This window comes from Balaenoptera borealis, assembly GCF_965194805.1.
Source record: "Balaenoptera borealis genome assembly, chromosome: 5".
NCBI classification, from domain to species: domain Eukaryota; kingdom Metazoa; phylum Chordata; class Mammalia; order Artiodactyla; family Balaenopteridae; genus Balaenoptera; species Balaenoptera borealis.
Window position 1 is genome coordinate 57,549,656 of NC_138862.1, and position 20,447 is coordinate 57,570,102.

Consider the following 20,447-nt stretch of genomic DNA (forward strand, 5'->3'; position numbering starts at 1 on the left):
TTACTTATTTCTTTCCAGTTTGAATGACTTATTTCTTTTTCCTCTCTGATTGCTGTGGCTTGGACTTCCAGTACCATGTTGAATAAAAGTGATAAGAGTGGGCATTCTGTCTTGTTCTTGACCTTAGAAAATAGTTCAGCTTTTCACTGTTATGATGTTAGCTGTGGTTTTGTCATATATGGTCTTTATGATATTGAGGTATGTTTTCTCTATACCCACATTGTTGAGATTTTTATCATAAATGGATGTTGAATTTTGTGAAATGCTTTTTCTATATCTATTTAGATAATCTTATAAATGTATTCTTTGTGATGTATCACTTTGACTGATTTGTTGAATGTTTAATCATTGTTCATCCCTGGAATAAATCCCACTTGATAATGGTGCATGATTCTTTTTATGTCTTGTTGAATTCAGTTTGCTAATATTCTGTTGAGGGTTTTTGCACCTAAGTTCATTAGGGAGATTTCCTGTAACTTTTTTTTTTGTTGTCATGTTTTTTTCTGGTTTTAGTGTCAGGGTAGTTCTGGCCTCATAAATGATCATGTTTATGGGAGTTACCTTGTATGTAACTAGTTGTTTTCCTCTTGCTGCTTTAAAAATTCTCTCGTTATATTTAGATTTTGACATTTTAATTATAATGTGTCTTGGTGTGGATCTTTTGCGGTTCATCTTGTTTGGGACTTTCTGTGCTTTCTGGACCTGGATGTCTGTTTCCTTCTCCAGGCTAGAAATGTTTTCAACCATTATGTCTTCAAAATGTTTTCTGTTCCTTTTCTCTTTCTTCTCCTTCTGTGACCCTATAATGTGAATGTCAGTACACTTAATGTTGTCCCAAATGCCCCTTAAAACTATTCTCATTTTTTAAAATTCTTCTTCCTTTTTGCTGTTCTAATTGGGTGATTTCTACTACTCTGTCTTCCAGATTGCTGATCAATTATTCTGCATCTTCTAATCTGCTGTTCATACCCTTTAGTGTATTTCTCATTTCAGTTATTGTATTCTTCAGCTCTGATTGATTCTTTCTTATATTTTCTAATTCTTTGTTGACGTTCTTACTGTGTTCTTCCATTCTTCTCCAAAATTCGGTGAGCATATTTATGACCATTACTTGGAATTCTTTATCAGGTAGATTATTTGTCTCCATATCATTAAGTTCTTTTTCTGAGGTTTCGTCTTGTTCTTTCATTTGGAACATATTTCTCTTTTCCTAATTTTGCTTGTCTCTCTGTTTGTTTCTATGTACCAGACAAAAGTGCTACCTCTCTCCGTCTTAAATGAGTGGCTTTGTGTAGGTGATGGTTATTCTTGTCCAACCCCTCATTAGCTTCAGCAATGCTGTGGGATAGAGCTGTGATTGGTCACCCCCTCATCCAGGCTCACGCACCTGTGCTAGCAGGTTAGGTGAGGAGCACAGCAATGTCATCTGCCAGTGCTTCCATGTCCAGAGAGCAGTTCCACCAGTTCCTCCCCTTTTCAGCTGATGCTTGTAGGTTCACAAATGGCTCTCTTTCACATATAATCTTGGCACTTTACAAACTGTTATTATTTTGCTGTGTCTTGGGGCAAATGAGACCATATGTGAGCACTTTAAGAGAGGAGTCTCAGTTTCCTACAGGCCTTTGTGACCCTTAGACATCAGCCTTGTTCGTTTTCTAAGCCAGATTTTTGAGAGCTCATCTCTCTGGTGTAGATCCCAGGGCAGGAGTGCCTGCTGTGGGGTGCCACCCCTTGCTCCTCTGGGAGGAAAACCTGTCTGGTAAGACCCATCACAATTGTGTGCTGCCTCACCATGGGTAGGGTTTTGGTGAAAGTATTTCTTTGCTTCTCTTACCTGTTTCAGTGTCATCCTTTTTATCCTTTGTTGTGGAGCAGATGTTCAGCTAGTTCTCAGGTTCTTTTTTGAAGGAATTGATCCATATGTAGCTGTATCTTTGTTGTGTCTGTGGGAATAGATTAGTTCAGGCTCTTCCCAAGTTGCCATCTTGAACTGCCCCAATGACCCATGTGTTATTTAGAAATTGTTTGACTTTTATCCTTCTAAATTTGTTAAGATGTTTTTTAAGGCCCAGAATGTTATCATTGTCTGTCTTGGTAAATGTTCCATGTGAGCTTGAGAAGAACGTGTATTCTGCTGTTGTTGGATAAATAGTTTATAGATGTCAATTATATCTAGTTGATTGATGGTACCACTGAGTTCAAATCTGTCCTTACTGATTTTTTTTTTTTTTTTTTTTTTTTTAATTTTTGGCTGTGTTGGGTCTTCGTTTCTGTGCGAGGGCTTTCTCTAGTTGTGGCAAGCGGGGGCCACTCTTCATCGCGGTGTGCGGGCCTCTCACTGTTGCGGCCTCTCTTGTTGTGGAGCACAGGCTCCAGATGTGCAGGCTCAGTAGTTGTGGCTCACGGGCCTAGTTGCTCCGCAGCATGTGGGATCTTCCCAGACCAGGGCTCGAACCTGTGTCCCCTGCATTAGCAGGCAGATTCTCAACCACTGCGCCACCAGGGAAGCCCTGTCCTTCCTGATTTTTCCCTGCAGGATCTGTCCATTTCTGAGAGATTCAATGGATATCTTGTAAACAGCATATAGTTAGTTAGATCTTGTTTTTTTGATCCACTCTAAAAATCATTCTTTTAATTGGTGTATTTAGACAATTGACATGTAAGGTGTTCATTGATATATTTGGATGAATATCTACCATATTTGTTATTGTTTTATATTTGTTGCTCTTGTTCTGTATTCCTATTTTTGTCTTCCATACTTTTTCTGTCCTTTGTGGTTTTAATTGTGCTTTTTATATGATTTCATTTTCTCTCCTTTTTTAGCATATCAATTATACCTTTTTTAAACCTTTTTTATTGGTTGTCCTAGAGTTTGAAATATACATTTACAACTAATCCAAGTTCGCTTTCAGATAACGCTATACCGCTCATGGGTACCTATTCCTTACAAGAATAAAATATTCCCAATTCCTCTCTACCATCCTTTGCATCATATTGTAATTCAACTCACTTTTACATAAATAAATATATGTATATAATATAGTATAAAAGTATATACACACATACACACAGAGGGAAGAAGGGAATAGAATATATCATTGCTGCTATTATTTGAAGCAAATTGTTATCAATTAAAATGAGAAAAATAAAAGTTTTATTTTACCTTCACTTATTTATTCTCTAATGCTCTTACTTTATGTAGATTCAAGTTTCTAACCCAATATTTCCTTCTCTCTGAAGAACAACTTTGAACATTTCTTGCAAGGCAGGTTTACTGACAACAAATTCTTTCAATTTTTGTTCAAGAAATTCTTTACTTCTCCATCACTTTGGAAGGATAATTTCACAGGGTACAGAATTCTAGGTTGGTGGGGTTTTTTTCTCTCAACACTTTAAAGATTTTACTCCACTCTGCTCTTGCTTGCATGGTTTTGAGGAGAAGTCAAATGTAATCCTTTGTTCCTCTATAGGTGTGGTGTTTTTTCCTTTAGCTTCTCTCAAAATTTTATCTTTACCTTTTATTTTTTGAGATTTCAATATGACATGTCTGGATATAGTTTTTATTGAAATTTATCCTTCTTCATGTTCCCTCAGCTTCCTGATCTGCAATCTAGTGTCTGACGTTAATTTGGGGAAATTCTCAATCATTATTGCTTGAAATATTACTTCTGGGTTTTTTCCCTCTCTTCTCCTCTGGTATTTTCTATATGCATATTTTATGCTTTGTAGTTCTTCCACAGTTCTTGTATATTCTTTTTTTTTTCTCTTTTTCTCTTTGCTTTTCAATTTTGGAAGTTTCTATTGTCATCTTCAAGCTCAGAGATTCCTTCCTCAGCTGTTTCCAGTCTACTAATGAGCACATCAAAGGCATTCTTTATTTCCATTACAGTGTTTTTGAACTCTAGCATTTCTTTTTTATTCTTTCTTAGAATTTCTATCTCTCTGTTTACATTAGCCATCTAGTTCTTTCATGTTTTCTACTTTATGCATTAAAGTCCTTTGCACATTAGTAATACAGTAGTTTTAAAAATCTCTGTTCTGATAATTCCAGTATTCCTGCCTTATATGACTCTGGTTACGGTGCTTATTTATCTCCTCAAATTGTATTTTTTGCCTTTTAGTGTGCCTTGCAATTTTTTGTTGAAATGCAGACATGATATACTATATAAAAGAAATTGTGGTAAATGGACCTTTAGTAATGTAGTGGTAAGATGTGAGGGAAGAGAAAGTGTTCTATGGTCCTATTGGATATCAGTCTTTTGGTGAACCTGTGCCCCTGGATTGTGAAATTTACTGGTGCTTCTCAGTTCCCTCTCCGCTTAGGTTGACATGAGGACTAGAGGGAGTTAAGAGTTATGTATTTCCCTTCCCCCAGTTAGAAGCCAGCTGAAGCTAGGTATTTCCTTTCCCCCCGGTAGGTTAGGCTCTAATAAAACCCCTACTGGTTAGCCTCTGGGAAAATAGTTTCTCCTGAGGCCAGGTCTTTTAAGACAAACAGAATGCTCTGGCATATGTCAAAATGGTTTATTTTTTTCTCCCCTTATAGAAGCACCAAAAAAATTACTTGGTTTTTCACTGTGAGGATGTAGTAGAACTCCTAGAAGTAAAATTCACAAAAGTACTCTACCCTCATACCTGGGTCTTCTTAGAGTTTTTAATTCTCAGAGTTGTCCATACTGAGCCTCTAGCAATTCATTATTTACAGTTCAAGTTTTCCTATCCTAGTACTCGTTCCTGTGGGTGTTTCTGCTCCTGGGTTTCTGCTCTGGTAAGCTGTAATTCTCTGTGCCTGTCTGTCCCTCCAATATGGGAGGCAGCAGTTTGCCCTGTGACTTCATTTATTTGATGAATCTAAGGATAGTTGTTGATTTTTCAGTTTATTCAGATTTTTCTTGTTGTTAGGATGGAGTGGCACCTTCTAATCTCTGTCATGCCAGACTGGAAAGCAGAAGTCCCCCTGGTTAGTTTTAATAGAACAAATTATCACTTTCCAAATTTTCTATTCTGTATTTACTTCACATCCATAGACAATGAAGTATTTCCTTTTCTATCCCATGTTCCCCTTCATACTCACTCTCTTTCCACTGTATAGAAGAAAAGTATGCTTCTCCATCATTCTATATTTTACTATGACTACTTGAGGGTATAGAAGTCTCTGCATACCACATTAATAAATATTTCAAATTATTAGTGGCAGTCCAATATCTTTTGATTAAAGCACCATACTGCTTCATGTCTTTTGCAATCTTATACATATTTATGTTTGGGTGGTAATGGGATATTAGAAACTGCATTATGGTTCATGTTGGGGTATTATAAATTAGGACATACTGTAGAGTGGACAGCATGACTAATTTTTATTTCACAACCTTGGATTATTGGTAAAGAATTAAGGGAACAAGAATATGCAAAGCAAAGAGAATATACATAGAAAATATCAGATGTAGTGCAATAGCAATTTGCTCCCCACTCTGCATTTGCACCACTCTGGGAAATGAGGAAAAGCTTGGTGAATACTCCCATACATGCTTGTCTCAGCTGTGTCTGCAGCTCCAAAGTATACTTAAAGTGCCTGTTAAGATAAAACCATGATATTAAAAAAATTACTGTCAAAGATATATTTAAATTTACTATTGTAATTTTTCACAACTTTTGCATATATCATATTAAATAACATATATCCAAGTGAAAAACTATAATGCACCTAAATAGTCATTTAACAACTTTTGATAACATTTTTAGTTTACTTTCCAGAAATCTAATGACTATGTAATAAATTATTTTTTAAAACTAGATTATATATAATTCTTTGCTGCCTAAAAATGTGCAGGAAGACAATGTATAGTTCTTGATGTTGATAAATCACTAAAAATTATTTTAATGCTAGATCATAATGTGAATTTTAAAATATAAAGGAGTTTTAAGAATTAAGGGACAGTGTTTTTGTAAAACCACCTTCAAATTCCCATTTACTTTTTTATATGAATAAGTTTTCATACATGTATATAGAAAAATTAGAATAAATTTGACATTGCCTCAATATAGCAATAATTAGTTATTAATTCATATATAAATGAACTAATTATTAAGAAATATATTTCTAATAATATTTTACTGTATATGTTTGTTACTAATAAAAATCTGGGTTATATTATGCTATTTTGAATAATTCTGCATTAACAAATAATAATTGTAACATAGCTCAAAAAAAAAGAAAAAAATAACAGAAATTTATAATTATCAGAACTTTTAAAAATTAGGATTAATTAATATACAAATTTTCCTGCAGAGTAATATTGTTAGGTGATCAAAAACAGTACTTAGAGATAATATTCTGTTTGTACATGGAATAGAAATATAAGTTCAAGAAGAGAAAGAACATTTCTGTCTGATTAAGGAAAAACAGTTTGTGTATTTTTAAACAAATCAAGGGCAATGTGAACTTGCTAAGTGTTTAGAGGACTGAAATAATTTAGAAATGCAATATAACTGTTTTACTTTAAAAACTTTAATAAGTACAATGTGTGGAATAGTACAGCATTTGGAATTATATAAATTTAAGATGAAAATCTTTAGAAGTCAGTTTGTAAATATACAAGAAGTTTCATAATTTAAAAAAATCCTTTGACAGTATAGAAACAAAGTTTTTGGAAGTCATCAGCATAAATTGCAAAGGATTATTCTCTAAGAATTCTTTATCTAATGTAAATATACTGAAGCCATACTAAACTTTTTCTTACCCCTATTATTTGTCAATTTTTTCCAATTTCATTCAGAGTCAGTAGTGGTTACTTAGTAATAATCATCAGCTTTCTTCATTCTTGTCATTGGCTCATTGACTATGCAAGAATATCTGATTAGCATAGTTTGTAACTTAGACTGACCTCTAGAGGATTTTGTATAGCCAGGTGCCAGATGTCATGGTCTTGCCTAAGGAAAGTTGAGGCAGCTGCATCTCATTAGTTAGCCCCCCTAGGGGACTAAAAATACTAAAGAATACTTTTTGGTTGTTTTATATATTGGGCACATCTGTTGATGACAATTTTCAGAAGCAAAATGCATTTTTATTGATAAATTTCCATAATTTTGTATTAATAATAGTGCTGTTTTTATTAACAACCAGTATTAATTCTGAGCTAAATAATATATTATCTCATTTAACAATCTAGAAACTTATAAATTAGCTAATATATCTTAACATCAGTCCAATTTATAACAGGGGAAAAGTCTCAGAGATATTGAGTAATGTGTGCAATCTTATACCTCTAGGAAATGGTAGAGCTGGGATTTGAATGCTGGAATTTGCCTGATGGCTGTCGTACTATATTTTCTACTGGGGAAGTCATACATAATGTTAGACCTTGGACAACACATCCTAGATCATTTCTGGTGTTGACTTGGAGCAAAAGTTCTGTCTAGACAGAATTAAAATGTATATTTTCTTGCTGTACTAAAATAGTACTTTGGAAATGGCTAAACAGAAATTACATCTATCAGCACATTTATGATAGAAAATAAACAAAAGCTAAGCAACGTTTTCTAACCCTTGCCATGATAAAAGAAAATTCTGAGTACCGTGCAAAGAAATAATGCTAACAAGACATGCTCTGGATGGAAACTATCTGGTTAGAAAACTTGATTTATGGCACTTATAAAATAAGTGCTGAAGCAGATCTTGCTATCTGGCATTGGAAACTAATGCTGAAAATGTCTACCGAATTTCACGGATTTCTGTATTGAAAGCTGTAGGTTCAGATTCCTAGATAAAGAGCTCGCTTTGGTAATGTTGTTGGTCTTTTAACAGAAAAACACATCAGGAAGCCACTGTATTGGTTTGATGTAGCATCATCTCCATAGATCCTCCTTTAAGAGCTAGGAGGCTAGACCCTGTTGAGAATATGATAGCTCCTAATTAAGGATAGCAAGATTTTGCATGGAACAATAGAATGGGAGTGGTTAAAAGGACTGGAGAGTCTCATTTTCAAATTCCTTTATTTACATATTGAAAACTAAGGCCTAGAGAATTCAAATGTTTTATATATATTCATGCATGTCATATAAAAGTCACTCTCACACATATATCTAAGTTACTTTCTCTGTTAAATATTGTTTCCATTAAACTATTCCTTTTTTTTTAACATCTTTATTGGATTATAATTGCTTTACAATGGTGTGTTAGTTTCTGCTTTATAACAAAGTGAATCAGTTATACATATACATATGTTCCCATATCTCTTCCCTCTTGCATCTCCCTCCCTCCCACCCTCCCTATCCCACCCCTCTAGGTGGTCACAAAGCACAGAGCTGATCTTTATTTTTTCTGGAAATTGTAACTTCCAATGAGTTCCTAGTTTCAAGTTGACTGCTTGCCTAACACTTCCTGGTTCCTTTTATGTACATGGGAGAGCAGTAAGCCAGTATACATCTCTACTTAACCCTCTGGTTTTGAAATTTTGTGATTAGACCAAAGGGTATCCTGTTATCAGCTTGACATACACATCAGTCTTAGCAGCCTTTGACTTCCTCTTGGAAGCAGACAGCACTGCAAACCAGGAGAAATTGTAAACAAATCACTATAGGGGCCTAGCGGGTAATGACTATGAGTGAAGCAGGCTGGGTAGGGAAAGTGAGGAACATGGACAATCAGAGGCTGCATGCCTCATCTGGCGGGTAGCATCTACTTGGCTCTAGCCAGTTTTTGCAAGATAGAAATACAGCCCCAGTGTTGCCAATTATTCCCATGTCTCATAAAAAATCCAAAATCCAAATTTTGCCATGAAGTCTCCCAATATTTAAATACTGGAAACTAAGTTTTAATTTTGCTTCAACTCTGTAGTGTTAGATGGAATGTAGACCCCAGGCCACCAATATGTGAGTTGAGAGATTTAGCCATGCTAGAATCCCAAGCCAAGAATCCTTTTTCCATCAGTGAAATCTAAGGCTGGTACCCAATGTACCAGCCTTGGAAACTACTTGGAACCCTGCCATGTTTGGTCAGCTTAAACCTGCCTTAGATTTCTCATTAGTTCTCTACTACACTCTCTAGGGGCTGGGTCAATGTCTTGAACTGCAGATGTTCACCTTTTGCAAGAATTTTCTACTGAGAAGAATGATCATATTTACACATAACCTATGGCACTCATTGAAAACATGCTCCAGATTAAACTCATCACCTAGATCAAAGGCAGTCACCTATTTTTCTCCAAATACTCCTGCTCACTGAAGATTCATGCTGCCTTTCAGCACCAACCAGATTAGACTCCTTTGAAATTGGCATTCACTTGAATAAAGCCCCCGTGTGTATAACATATGTTAGGCAGCATACTTGGAATTACTGATTGCCTGTATTGGGAACAAATTGCCTGTATTGGCCCAAATCTCCAGCAGCCATGGTATTTTGTACCCTCAACATCACGACAGTCCCTGGCTTATAATCTAATTCAACTGACTGTGGAAATTTTAGAAATTGGTTGAACAAATTTAAGTACTATGCCAAGACCTCTCAAGCACCAAGAAAGTGGGAGTTTTCATGTTTCGATCATATTTTATACACTTGGCACTTTATTCATACCTAATCCTTACCGTAGTCCTGTGAGGTATGCTTACTTGCCCAGTTATACAGAAGAGTGAGAATACATAAAAGCTATCAAACTTCAAAACCAGGAGTCAAATCCTAAAGTCCAGGGTTTTATCATATTAATTTTCGTGACTAAGGAAAATATTTTCAACATAGAACTCTTAGAAAATTCAGAAGCAAACAAAATAAGAAAAAGATATCTACAAGTTTACTAGCCAAACATGATCATTTTATTTAATTATTGCATAGCCCTCGATTTTAAAATATTTTTCATTTTATAATATTGGAATATTACTGTGTGATTTTTTTATTTAACAATTTCTTGGGAACATTTTCTTATTATTAAACAGTCTTCTAAATGTAATTTTTAATGTCTGCATAGAAACACGTTTTACACATTTAGCATAATTTATTTACTCCCCTATTGTTAGTCATTTAAGTAACTAAGGTTTTATTCTCTCTTTTATTCATTACAATGCTGTAATGAATATAATTGATGTTAAAGCTTTGAACCAGTCAACCACAATACAGTGAGTGGGTTGAAGCAAAGGCACTATTTTAAGTTTTGTTTTCCAGAAAGTTTGGACCTATTTCTTTTTTCTTTTTTTTTTTTCTTTTGGACCTATTTCTTACCAGCAATTTATGAAAGTCCCTTTTACTCAGTTCTTCATATTGTTAATGGTATATAAAGCTCCCAATTTAATCAAGCAAGTCTTGCACCTTATTATGTTGATTTGTTGTTAACAAGGTGAAATATTTTCCCCAACATCATTACAGCATCAAGGGATTGCCGAGCTTTTAGTGTGTGAGCTGTTAGATTCGATTGTCTGGGTTTAAATCCAGGCTCCACTACTACTGTGAGATTTGGGGAAAGTTACTTAACCTCTCTGTGACTCAGTTTCCTCTTCTGTAAGATAAATAAGAGAATAATAATAGCATCTAACTCATTAGTTCATTTTGAGAATTAATGGGTTAACACTGTAAATTGCTTAGCACATGCCTGACACAATTATAAACACAATAAACATTCACTGGTTGGTATTCACTACATATATTTATCTGTCATTTGTGTTTCTTCCTCTGCAGTATACATTTCATATTGTGGTGTACTTTTCTAGTGAAGGATTTGTTTCTCTCATATCGATATTTAAGAGCTTTAAAATATTGTATGGATATTTACCACTTATTTGATATAGCTTGCAAATATTTTCCCCCAACTTGCCATTTGGCTTCCAATATAGTTGATGGTGTTTTTTGTTACTGCCATATATTTCTTCCTTTTATGCTAACTGACCTATAATCAATTGCTTTATTGATAATATATACATCTGCTTGTAGGCTTTGATAGGCTTTCCCATGCCAAAAACAGATGGATATTTATCCTTTGTTAGTTGTTTAGCAAATTTGTTCTGTATATTTAAATATTCCGTCCATTTGGAAGTTGTTATTTGTGTATCGAATGATTATTTTTCATTCACTTATTCAGGCATAAGTCCTGGATTCTTGAAGAGTAAACCTGATGGGGCTTACAGTCTAATGGGGAACACAAACAAATGAACAAGTAATTAAATAGAGTGTGATAAGCGCTAAGACAAAGAAATTCATGGTGACATGGAAAGCCACTGGAAAGACATTGAAAGCTAAAGAGCCTTTCCATAGGAATTAATGTCTAAGGTGAAAGCTAAAGGGTAAAGAGAAGACCCTTAGGAGGAAAAAGAGTACATAGAAAGGCTCATAGCAAAGAAGAACATGTTGCATTAAAGGAAGTTCAATATGACCAGAGCCTAGAGGAACGGGGATGGGGGTGAGGAATAGAGAGGAGTGAGGTTGGCAATATTGGCAGGCACCAGCTAGTAGAGGACCTCATAAACCGAAGGATTTTGAGCCCTATTCTGAAAGATGAAGGATTGACTCTGATGTTTAAAGCAGCATTAACATTATGTGATTTATAGTTTTAAAAATCTCATTTCAGCTTCAGTGTGGAGAAAGGTTTGTAAAGGGGAAAGTGGAGGTGTGAGGGTCAATTGGGCACGATTGCTATTATCTGGGCAAAATGGAGGTCAGTGGTAACTTTACCAAGGGGATAAATTTCACAGCATGTTACCAGGCTAGTGCAAGTTTATAAGAGGTCGGGGAAATGGAGATAATGAGTGTGGAAATAACAAACTCATTGTGTGTGTGTGTGTGTGTGTGTGTGAGAGAGAGAGAGCGAGAGACAGAGAGAGACAGAGACACAGAGAGACAGAGACAGAGACAGGGACAGGCAGAAAGAGAGAGATGCAATATGGTAGAAGATGAGATAACTATTGTTTAATTTTTGTTAGTATTTTACCAAGGAGCCAATATGACAGAGCTTAAATACTGATAGGACAGAGCCAATGAATAAGACATTGGACATACAAGACAGATAGTGCATGGTTAATAGTGCAAGGATCACGATGAAGCAAAAAAATGATGAGACCAGAGCACCAGTGGAGGGATTGGACTCAGAATGGGGAGGGACATGTTGTCTATTGTAACAAAGAGGAGGGCGGTAGTATGGATTGATGTAAATGAATATATATTTATAAATTTGAAGGCAGGGAATTTACACTTGATGGTATCTAATTCCTCTGTGAAGTAAAACTTGAAATTATCTCAGTTTATTTGGCTTACTAGCTGCTAAGGAGGATGGAAAGAGAAAGAAAGCTAAATGTGAAAAGAGAAAGGGTTGTGAAAAAGAGTTAAGGGTTTGTTTCATTTTGAAGACAATAAATTTATAGTATAATATAGGAATTATGTTTGCTTTTCCCCAAAACAACCAATTGCTTACTAGCCTTTAATTGCATAATTTGTCCTTCATTCTAATTTGAAATGCATGCTTTAGAACATCCAAAAGTGTTTAAGCCATTCTTCTTACTAAACAGCATGGGGAGTGTTAAGAAGCAGGCATTTGGTCTTATACAGGTGCTCAGTCAGCATTTGTTGAATGATTGAATAAATAAGAACATAAGTGAATGAGTGATGGATCAATTTGCAAACCAGGAAGAAGTATCATGTCATATTTTTTCAGATATGTGTCAAAGTATTATAAGAAAATATGGGGTACATGTGAAATTATATTTTCCTAAGCTTCAGTCATACTTGACTACTGTTGTAGACCAGCTGCCCACAGACCTTCCCTGGGTCTGGCCTTGGTGGATAACTACCTGTCATTCACCTAAGTGGTGACGTGTAATGCACATGTGTGACGTTTCCTCATTTTTATATAACCTGTGGATTATAGAGCAAGTTGACTCTGGTGGCACAGTGAAATATTGTGCCTGAAACCTCAATGTTGGCTTCAAATGACATAGCTTGGTAAACGTGGTTTCTGCAACTATACAAATATGATATGATTTTAGGGAATATGGTGAGGTATGTAAAGTCTTAGGAAGTTCTCTATTGGGCTGGTCCAAGGATCAGCAAGACCTTACCTTGGACACATAGAAAACCACTGCCACCAACCCAAGCTCTTCTTGAAACACTGGGGTTTTTCAACCAGCCAAGCTCATCAATCACCCCCAGCCCAATATCTATTAGGCCCTATATCTCCATGGAAGGACTGTGACATGTTTTAAAGTCACTGTTGTAGTCTGTTCAGACTGCTATATTAAAATACCACAAACAAAAATTTATTTCTCACAGATATGGAGGCTGGAAGTCCAAGATTAGGGTGCCAGCATGGCCTAGTGAGGGTATTTTTGGGGGTTGCAGACTTCAAACTTCTTGCTGTGGCCTCACATGGTAGAAGGGGTAGGGGAGCTGTCACAGACCCCTTTTGCAGAGCACTAATCTTATATCACCTCCAAAGGCTCCACCTCCTAATACCATCACATTGGGCATTAGGACTTCAACATGAGAATTTGGGGGGGACACAAACATTCAGACCATTAGCAGTCACCACAGCAATAAACTGTAATAACTATCAATTTGAAAATCATTCTTAATAGGATAGAGCAGAATTACAGGCTCACGCTTAATAAATAGCTTTGGAATTTTTAGTGGTGTGAAGCCACTTTTGAAGAAAATCAACTAGAAATATAGAATACAGGATAACTGCAGATACTTTGGCCATCCAGAGAAATTGAGATTTCTTTATAGGATTCTACACTATCCTTTGTGTCACTGTAAAATGATGTATAACTTTCTTAGACATTTTGCCAAATCAATCCCTAACATTGAAAAGATTTGTCTGAGTGCTATTAATGAGATCATCCCTACTTCCGCAGTCTCACTAGTTCAATATTCCAACTAGGAATAATAGTAATTACCAACCCTATAACATTTGTAAAAATTATATTTGACAAATATCTGACTACCAAGCTTAAAATTCCAAATTAAAGATGTGATAAAACATTGAAAGAGAATGTAATTTTGTGATTATATACGTGAACTCTGAAGTCATGAGTTTGGGGGTTCAAATCGTAACTCCTTTAATATACTAGCTGTTTGACTTTAGTTATCTTGTGTAAGCTTCAGGTTCATCACTGGAAAAGGAGAATGATAATAAGTCCTCATAGCTCTGTTGTAAAAATCAATTTAGATTATACGTATAAAACAGCTAGCATTTTATATAAATACTAGCTAAAAATATCTTTAGGAATTACATCTATATCATTAGAATTGCTAGGTTTACTCTTAGAGTATATTATTTATCTTGTTGTCAAAAAATTGATAAAAAATAGTTGAGTTGTTTAATTGATTAACTGATCTAAGACCCAATTCACTAAAAGATTTCTTATGTCTAAATAAGGGTAGATTCTAACTATGCATATCTGTTTTTAAAATTCTCCATTAGCCTAACAACTAAATGTACCATATAAGTACCAAATCTCTTCATATTAATTCCTTAAATTATAACAGACTGTAGGTGGGGAGAAAGAAAGGGCCCTTGGGTGAAAAGCAGAAGTAAGACTACTTATTTGGACAATGTCTGTTTTACAAACTAACTTCAAAAATTATACTTGATGCTACTGACTCAAATTCATAGCTAAGAGAATTCATTATATTGCATGTAGAAACACAGGGATATTTAATGGAAATATTTTTCATGACAAATCAAAGAGAAATGTTTTTATTATAGCACTGAAGGTATTTCTCTGTAAATACAAATTTAAATACATGACATATAAAATATTTGTACAATATCAAAGTTTAATTGGCAAAAGATTTTTTTTGTTTTTTGTTTTTTTTTGGTCTGGATTGCTCACAAATGACAAAGCTTTGGCAAAGATAGCAGATCATGGCAAGAAAATGCCAATTGGATATTTGCATTTCTCTCTCATAATCTTAAAGTTTAGAGAAATGACCTCTAACATCTTTTTACTTCAAAATACAAATGATAAATTTGCACTTACTTATACATTTTACTGAGAAAGTGCATTTTTTCCTAATCTCTTTTCATTTATCCATCATGTATTCTTATAAGTCAAGAGAATAGGAAAAAAGTGAATGTAGGTTCATATAAGTGCTTATACCCAAGAATCATAATAAATTATTTAAGGAGTAAAATAAAACACATTTAAAGGAATAAGAAAATATAAATAGAAATTATGACCAGTGGCATTAATACAATTGAGCCATGAGACCTCAGGGAAGTAGCTTAAACCAGCCTTAATTTTGTCAGTTAAAAATTGAGAGGATTGGACCACATAATAGCAGTTCCTTTGAGCTCATTTCTGCTTAAATTAGTTTGGGTCTATTTCTCTTGGTTGCAACCAAGAATTCTGAGTGATTCAACCTTCCATCTACTTGCTTCCTCCTTCTGTTCAAGACTCTGATTTTATTAACTTTCTTGTATATATGTCCTTTGTTATGGGCTGTTTCAAAATCATTGAGTAAGAGGTGGGATGTGACTAAAATGCAGTATACCACAATGGATCTACCAAACCTTCCTTATTTTGCTGAAGACATTTTGTCTCCTAGAAACTTCTCTTGCTTCAAATACTTATATATGTTAAATTCAGTTTCCACATGGCATTATGTTTTCTGTTCCATAGTCATCATAATCTGAAGTACTCCCCCCACACAATCACTGCACATCATTACTTCTCACAGTTATTTGTTTCAGACTTACTAAGAATAAGTTAGATTTTCACTTACAGGGCTCATACCCACATGGCACTAAAGCGCCTAAGTGTATTCTGCTCTGTCTCATTTCATTCAGTTCCACAATTCTGAATTACATTCCCTTATTGAACTTGGGTTAATACATCGTTGGAACCAATCATGCATATGCAACTTATTCCACATCATCTCCCAGACTCTGCTTTAGGAACACATTCATACACACAATACTGATGGGGGCCAGGTCTTGTGAAACATAAAGTACACAGGCTTATGCAGTCCTGAAAGCCACGTAGTAAAGTTTTAAAGCATTTTAGTTTTGTTTTGTTTTTTTTAACTACAAGAGGACATGATGAAGACTCAATTTTAAGTGAATTTATCTGGGTTTCATTTATTCAACAAATTTACTGAGAGACTTCTATGTACTATACACGCTTATAGCCACTACTAATATGTCATTGAATAAGATAAATTATATTTCTGCCTCATGGAGATAATTTACAAATATATGTATATATCTTTAGATATTTATATATAGATAGATATTATAAATACAAATAAATATGTAATTGTTGATTGGAAAAGTGCTAAAGAGAGATACAAAATAGTAGTAGAGCAAGTGTGTATGTGGTGCGGGGAAGGTGGATGTGATGTGGGGAAGGCTCCCTTGATGAAGTGACATTTAAGCTAAGAATTCAGGGATGAAGGGAAGTACATAAAACAAGGAGGGTGTAGAAGCATGTCCCAGGAAAATGAGGTGCATAGGCAAGAGTTCTGACATAGGAAGATCATGGAACTTTTGAGAGCTAAATGAAGTCAAAGGCCAATGAAGTGCAGAGAAAGAGTAGGGGTAGGCGATGCAAAGTCTTGTAAAGCCACATTAAGAATATTGCTCGTTATTGCAGAACACTGAAGAACTAATGAAAGAATTCATGTGAGAAACGACCTGAAACACTTCTTTTAAAAAATGCTCTGTGGAAAGAGGTAAAAAGAGTGGACATGAGGAAACAAGTTTGGAGGCCATTTCAGTAATCCCAGCAAGAGATGATGTTGGCTTAGACTACAGTGGTTGTGGAACTCTTTAAGAGATATTTAAGAGATAAAGAAGACTGGGTATAGAAGGAAAGTGAGTGCTTGAAAGCAAGTGTGAGATTCAGGATTTCAACTTGAGCAATTGGATGGTGGTGATATTGCTTACTATAAGAAACTCTAGAGGAGGCGTAAGTGAGGGGTGGGAGATAATTCACATTAAGATGTGCTAATTTTGAGGTGTATTTGAATTAAATAGCAGTGTTGAGTAGCAACTGTATGCATGGTTACGGGGATAAGAGGAGAACTGAACTAGAGAAATAATTTTTTTTTTTTTTTAAACTTTGGGTTTATTTATTTATTTATTTATTTATTTATTTATGGCTGTGTTGGGTCTTCGTTTCTGTGCGAGGGCTTTCTCTAGTTGCGGCAAGTGGGGGCCACTCTTCATCGCGGTGCGCGGGCCTCTCACTATCGCGGCCTCTCTTGTTGCGGAGCACAGGCTCCAGACGCGCAGGCTCAGTAGTTGTGGCTCACGGGCCCAGTTGCTCCGCGGCATGTGGGATCTTCCCAGACCAGGGCTCGAACCCATGTCCCCTGCATTGGCAGGCAGATTCTCAACCACTGCGCCACCAGGGAAGCCCTGAGAAATAAATTTGAGAAAGTCAATGTAGCAATCCTAATTAGAGTCAGGGGCATGGACTTTAGTAGGTAGTGTGCATGGGGTCTGAAGAGAGGAGTTGAGGGACAGTCTTTGAAGGGGCAGCATTTAAAGCCCAGTAGAGAAGGAAGAATCGGTAAAAGAAACTGATAAGCAATAGAGAGAAAAGCAGATGGAAAACTATGTGGTTATTGAATCCAAAGGAAGAGAGTTTCCCACAAAAGGGAATGACTAATAACACACAAAATTTTTGAGATTCTTTTTTTTTAAAGAAATTTATTTATTTATTTATTTTTGGCTGCCTTGAGTCTTCGTTGCTGTGCGCGGGCTTTCTCTAGTTGCAGCGAGCGGGGCCTACTGTTCTTTGCGGTGCACGGGCTTCTCATTGCGGTGGCTTCTCTGGTTCCAGCGCACGGGTTCTAGGCACGCAGGCTTCAATAGTTGTGGCTCACAGGCTCTAGAGCATAGGCTCAGTAGTTGTGGTGCATGAGCTCAGTGGTTTTTGAGATTCTGAGTAAGAAAAAGGGTAGACAGTGTAGGTTGGAGGTGGAGGAGTTTGGGGAAGGGCAAGTGAGTGGCTGTAACTGCCATTCAAAAGACTAGTTAGGAGGCCAAAATCAGGCCCTTTTGTGTTACCTTCAATTAGGTCTGAAAATCAATGAATGGAAATTGAGGGTCTCAGACAAGAAAAAATTTGGAAATTTTGGGGAGATGGCTAGGTAAGAGATATTATATATATGAGGTAAAGGAGGAAAATGATTAGAGAAGCATCTGAGGCTTTTATTCTGGCACCCTGGAAAATTGAAGGAGTGAAAGAAGTAAGGGTGTTTGGAAGAGAACTGCATTTGAAAGAATATGATGAGTTCCACTTTACTGGCAACACCCATGTCACTCTCCGCAGTCATGCAAATTTTCTATTTTCCTTTAAGTTTAATCCATTTTTAAAATTGGTGTTGGAAAAATTAGAGTTATCACAAATTTGATGACATGAGTGAAAGATGGAAAGTCTCAGGACAAAAACTTGGCCTCAAATTTGGCATTAGGCATTGAGTAATTTATTCACTACACAGATAATAAAGACTTAGATATAATTATGATCTCTCTACATATGTTTTCATATAAATGAAACCTTTAGTTTCTTTGATGATGTGAAATGTCTGGAGAGCTATAGCTGAATCTTATTCCATAAGTAATTTTAAACTGCAAAATGATTTCTATATAAAGGAATTGACAAATGAATATAGAGCAGCGGTCCCCAACCTTTTTGGCACCAGGGACCAGTTTCATGGAAGACGATTTTTCCGCGGATGGGGAGGGGATGGTTTCGGGATGATTCAAGCACATTACATTTATTGTGCACTTTATTTCTATTATTATTACATTGTAGTATATAATGAAATAATTATACAACTCACCAAAATGCTGAAAGGAGACAGAGCTCTGGCGGTAATGCAAGCGATGGGGAGCGGCTGTAAATACAGATGAAGCTTCGTTTACTCGCCCACTGCTCACCTCCTGCTGTGCCCAGTTCCTAATAGGACACAGATGGGTACTGGTCCATGACCCGGGGGTTGGGGACCCCCGATATACAGGACTTCTGATGCTCTTGCAAAATTTTTCCTGTAAACTATGTTTTAGTTGAATTTGTTTCATCGTTTCATGCTTGCTAATAAGACATCTCTTTGGCTGAGAATGGCTTTTGGCTCATCGAAGTAAAACTCACCTGCTGTGCTGTTGCAGACATGGATCAAGCCTTGTCATCCTGTTCTCTTCAACAGAATATGACATGCAAGTAGTGAGCTCAGCATGCAGAATGGTGAAGCCAGCAGAGGGAGACTTAAAGAAAGGGTTTATCACTGTGCTTGGACTGCACAAGGGGTTTTACTTCCTGAGGATCCACATGACGTGCCAAATTAAATATTTTCATCCCCTTGGTTATTAACAGTTTAGTGACTCTTTCTGACATCCCAACTATCTTATGACATGGTAGTTGTCAAAAGAACTATGTATTTTTATTGGTCATATTTTGGAAACACAGTATGTGTAGCACAGATTGTTTGGTCTAAAAGATGTGACCAATCGCTGTGCTAGGTTAGCCAGTCATCAAATTGGGCAAACATCAATATTTGTTACTAGCATGTTTCACAAATTGGCACCGTTATGCCACCTCTAAAACTGTTTCCTTTTACGCAGGGTTTTGTTTCATATAAATTTAACGCTGGCCTCAAAGCCATGCTGGCAAACCCATGAGATTCTCCTATGTTGCAGAATTGCCTCAGAGGAAATTAATCACTTTGGAGGAATGAAGAACATTTTCACTTCTTATCCAAGGAAGGAAACAAAGCTAGGAAGCTTAGGAAATAGTCAAGAGGAAAAGAGTTATACCCTTTTTAATAAAGCCAGATTCCATTACTTTTGGACAGCAAATCCATTCCTTTTAGATTCTAACAGTTTTGTGGAACCAATATGAGAGTACTTCAGAGAAGCATTTGTTATAGAAGCTATCTGACTAATCCTGATCTCAGGCTATATGGGCCCAGTTGAGGCATCTGCCAGGTAAACTTGTGTCCCAAGGCCAGAGCTACAGTGGATTTTCCTTCTGGTTACAGCCACGGTTGAAATAACTAGAGAGATGAGTCGAAACCTGATTCCTTATGAGTGACAAGTATTGACCTGTATGTCAAAAATACAAGAAGAGCCAAAATCACTTAACAAGCTAAAGTTTAGGAATCAATTAAAATTGGAACAGTTAATCAATTAAAATTGGAACAGTTAATCAATTAAAATTGGGGTGCAGCCAATTAGGGTACACTTAGCTGGAGTACCTGAGGTTTATCTTTAGTCATTCAATTAATTTACAATCTTTATTAAGCACCTACTATATGCCAAGCACTATTACCAGCACTTGGGATAATTCAGTGAAAAAAACAATCTCAGGTTTCTTAGAACCTAACTTCTAGGTTGAGGGCCAGGAGAAGATAATGCCCTGTGGACGTAATAAATAAGTAAATTATATAATTATAAGAAAGTGATTAGTGCTATGGAAAAATTTTAACTGGAACAGGGTAATGTGGATTAGACATCCGAGGAGGA

The 20,447-nt window shown here is 36.0% G+C and overlaps 1 long non-coding RNA gene across 1 annotated transcript in view; it reads right to left on the bottom strand.

Annotated features, from left to right (window-relative positions):
* Positions 1 to 248: 248 nt before the first annotated feature.
* The window catches only part of LOC309630080, a 245,637-nt gene continuing 225,438 nt past the window's right edge, over positions 249 to 20,447 (bottom strand). Inside the window, exon 2 of the long non-coding RNA XR_014245415.1 lies at positions 249 to 8,141. This is a non-coding gene — a long non-coding RNA (uncharacterized lncRNA). The remainder of the gene's footprint in view (positions 8,142 to 20,447) is intronic.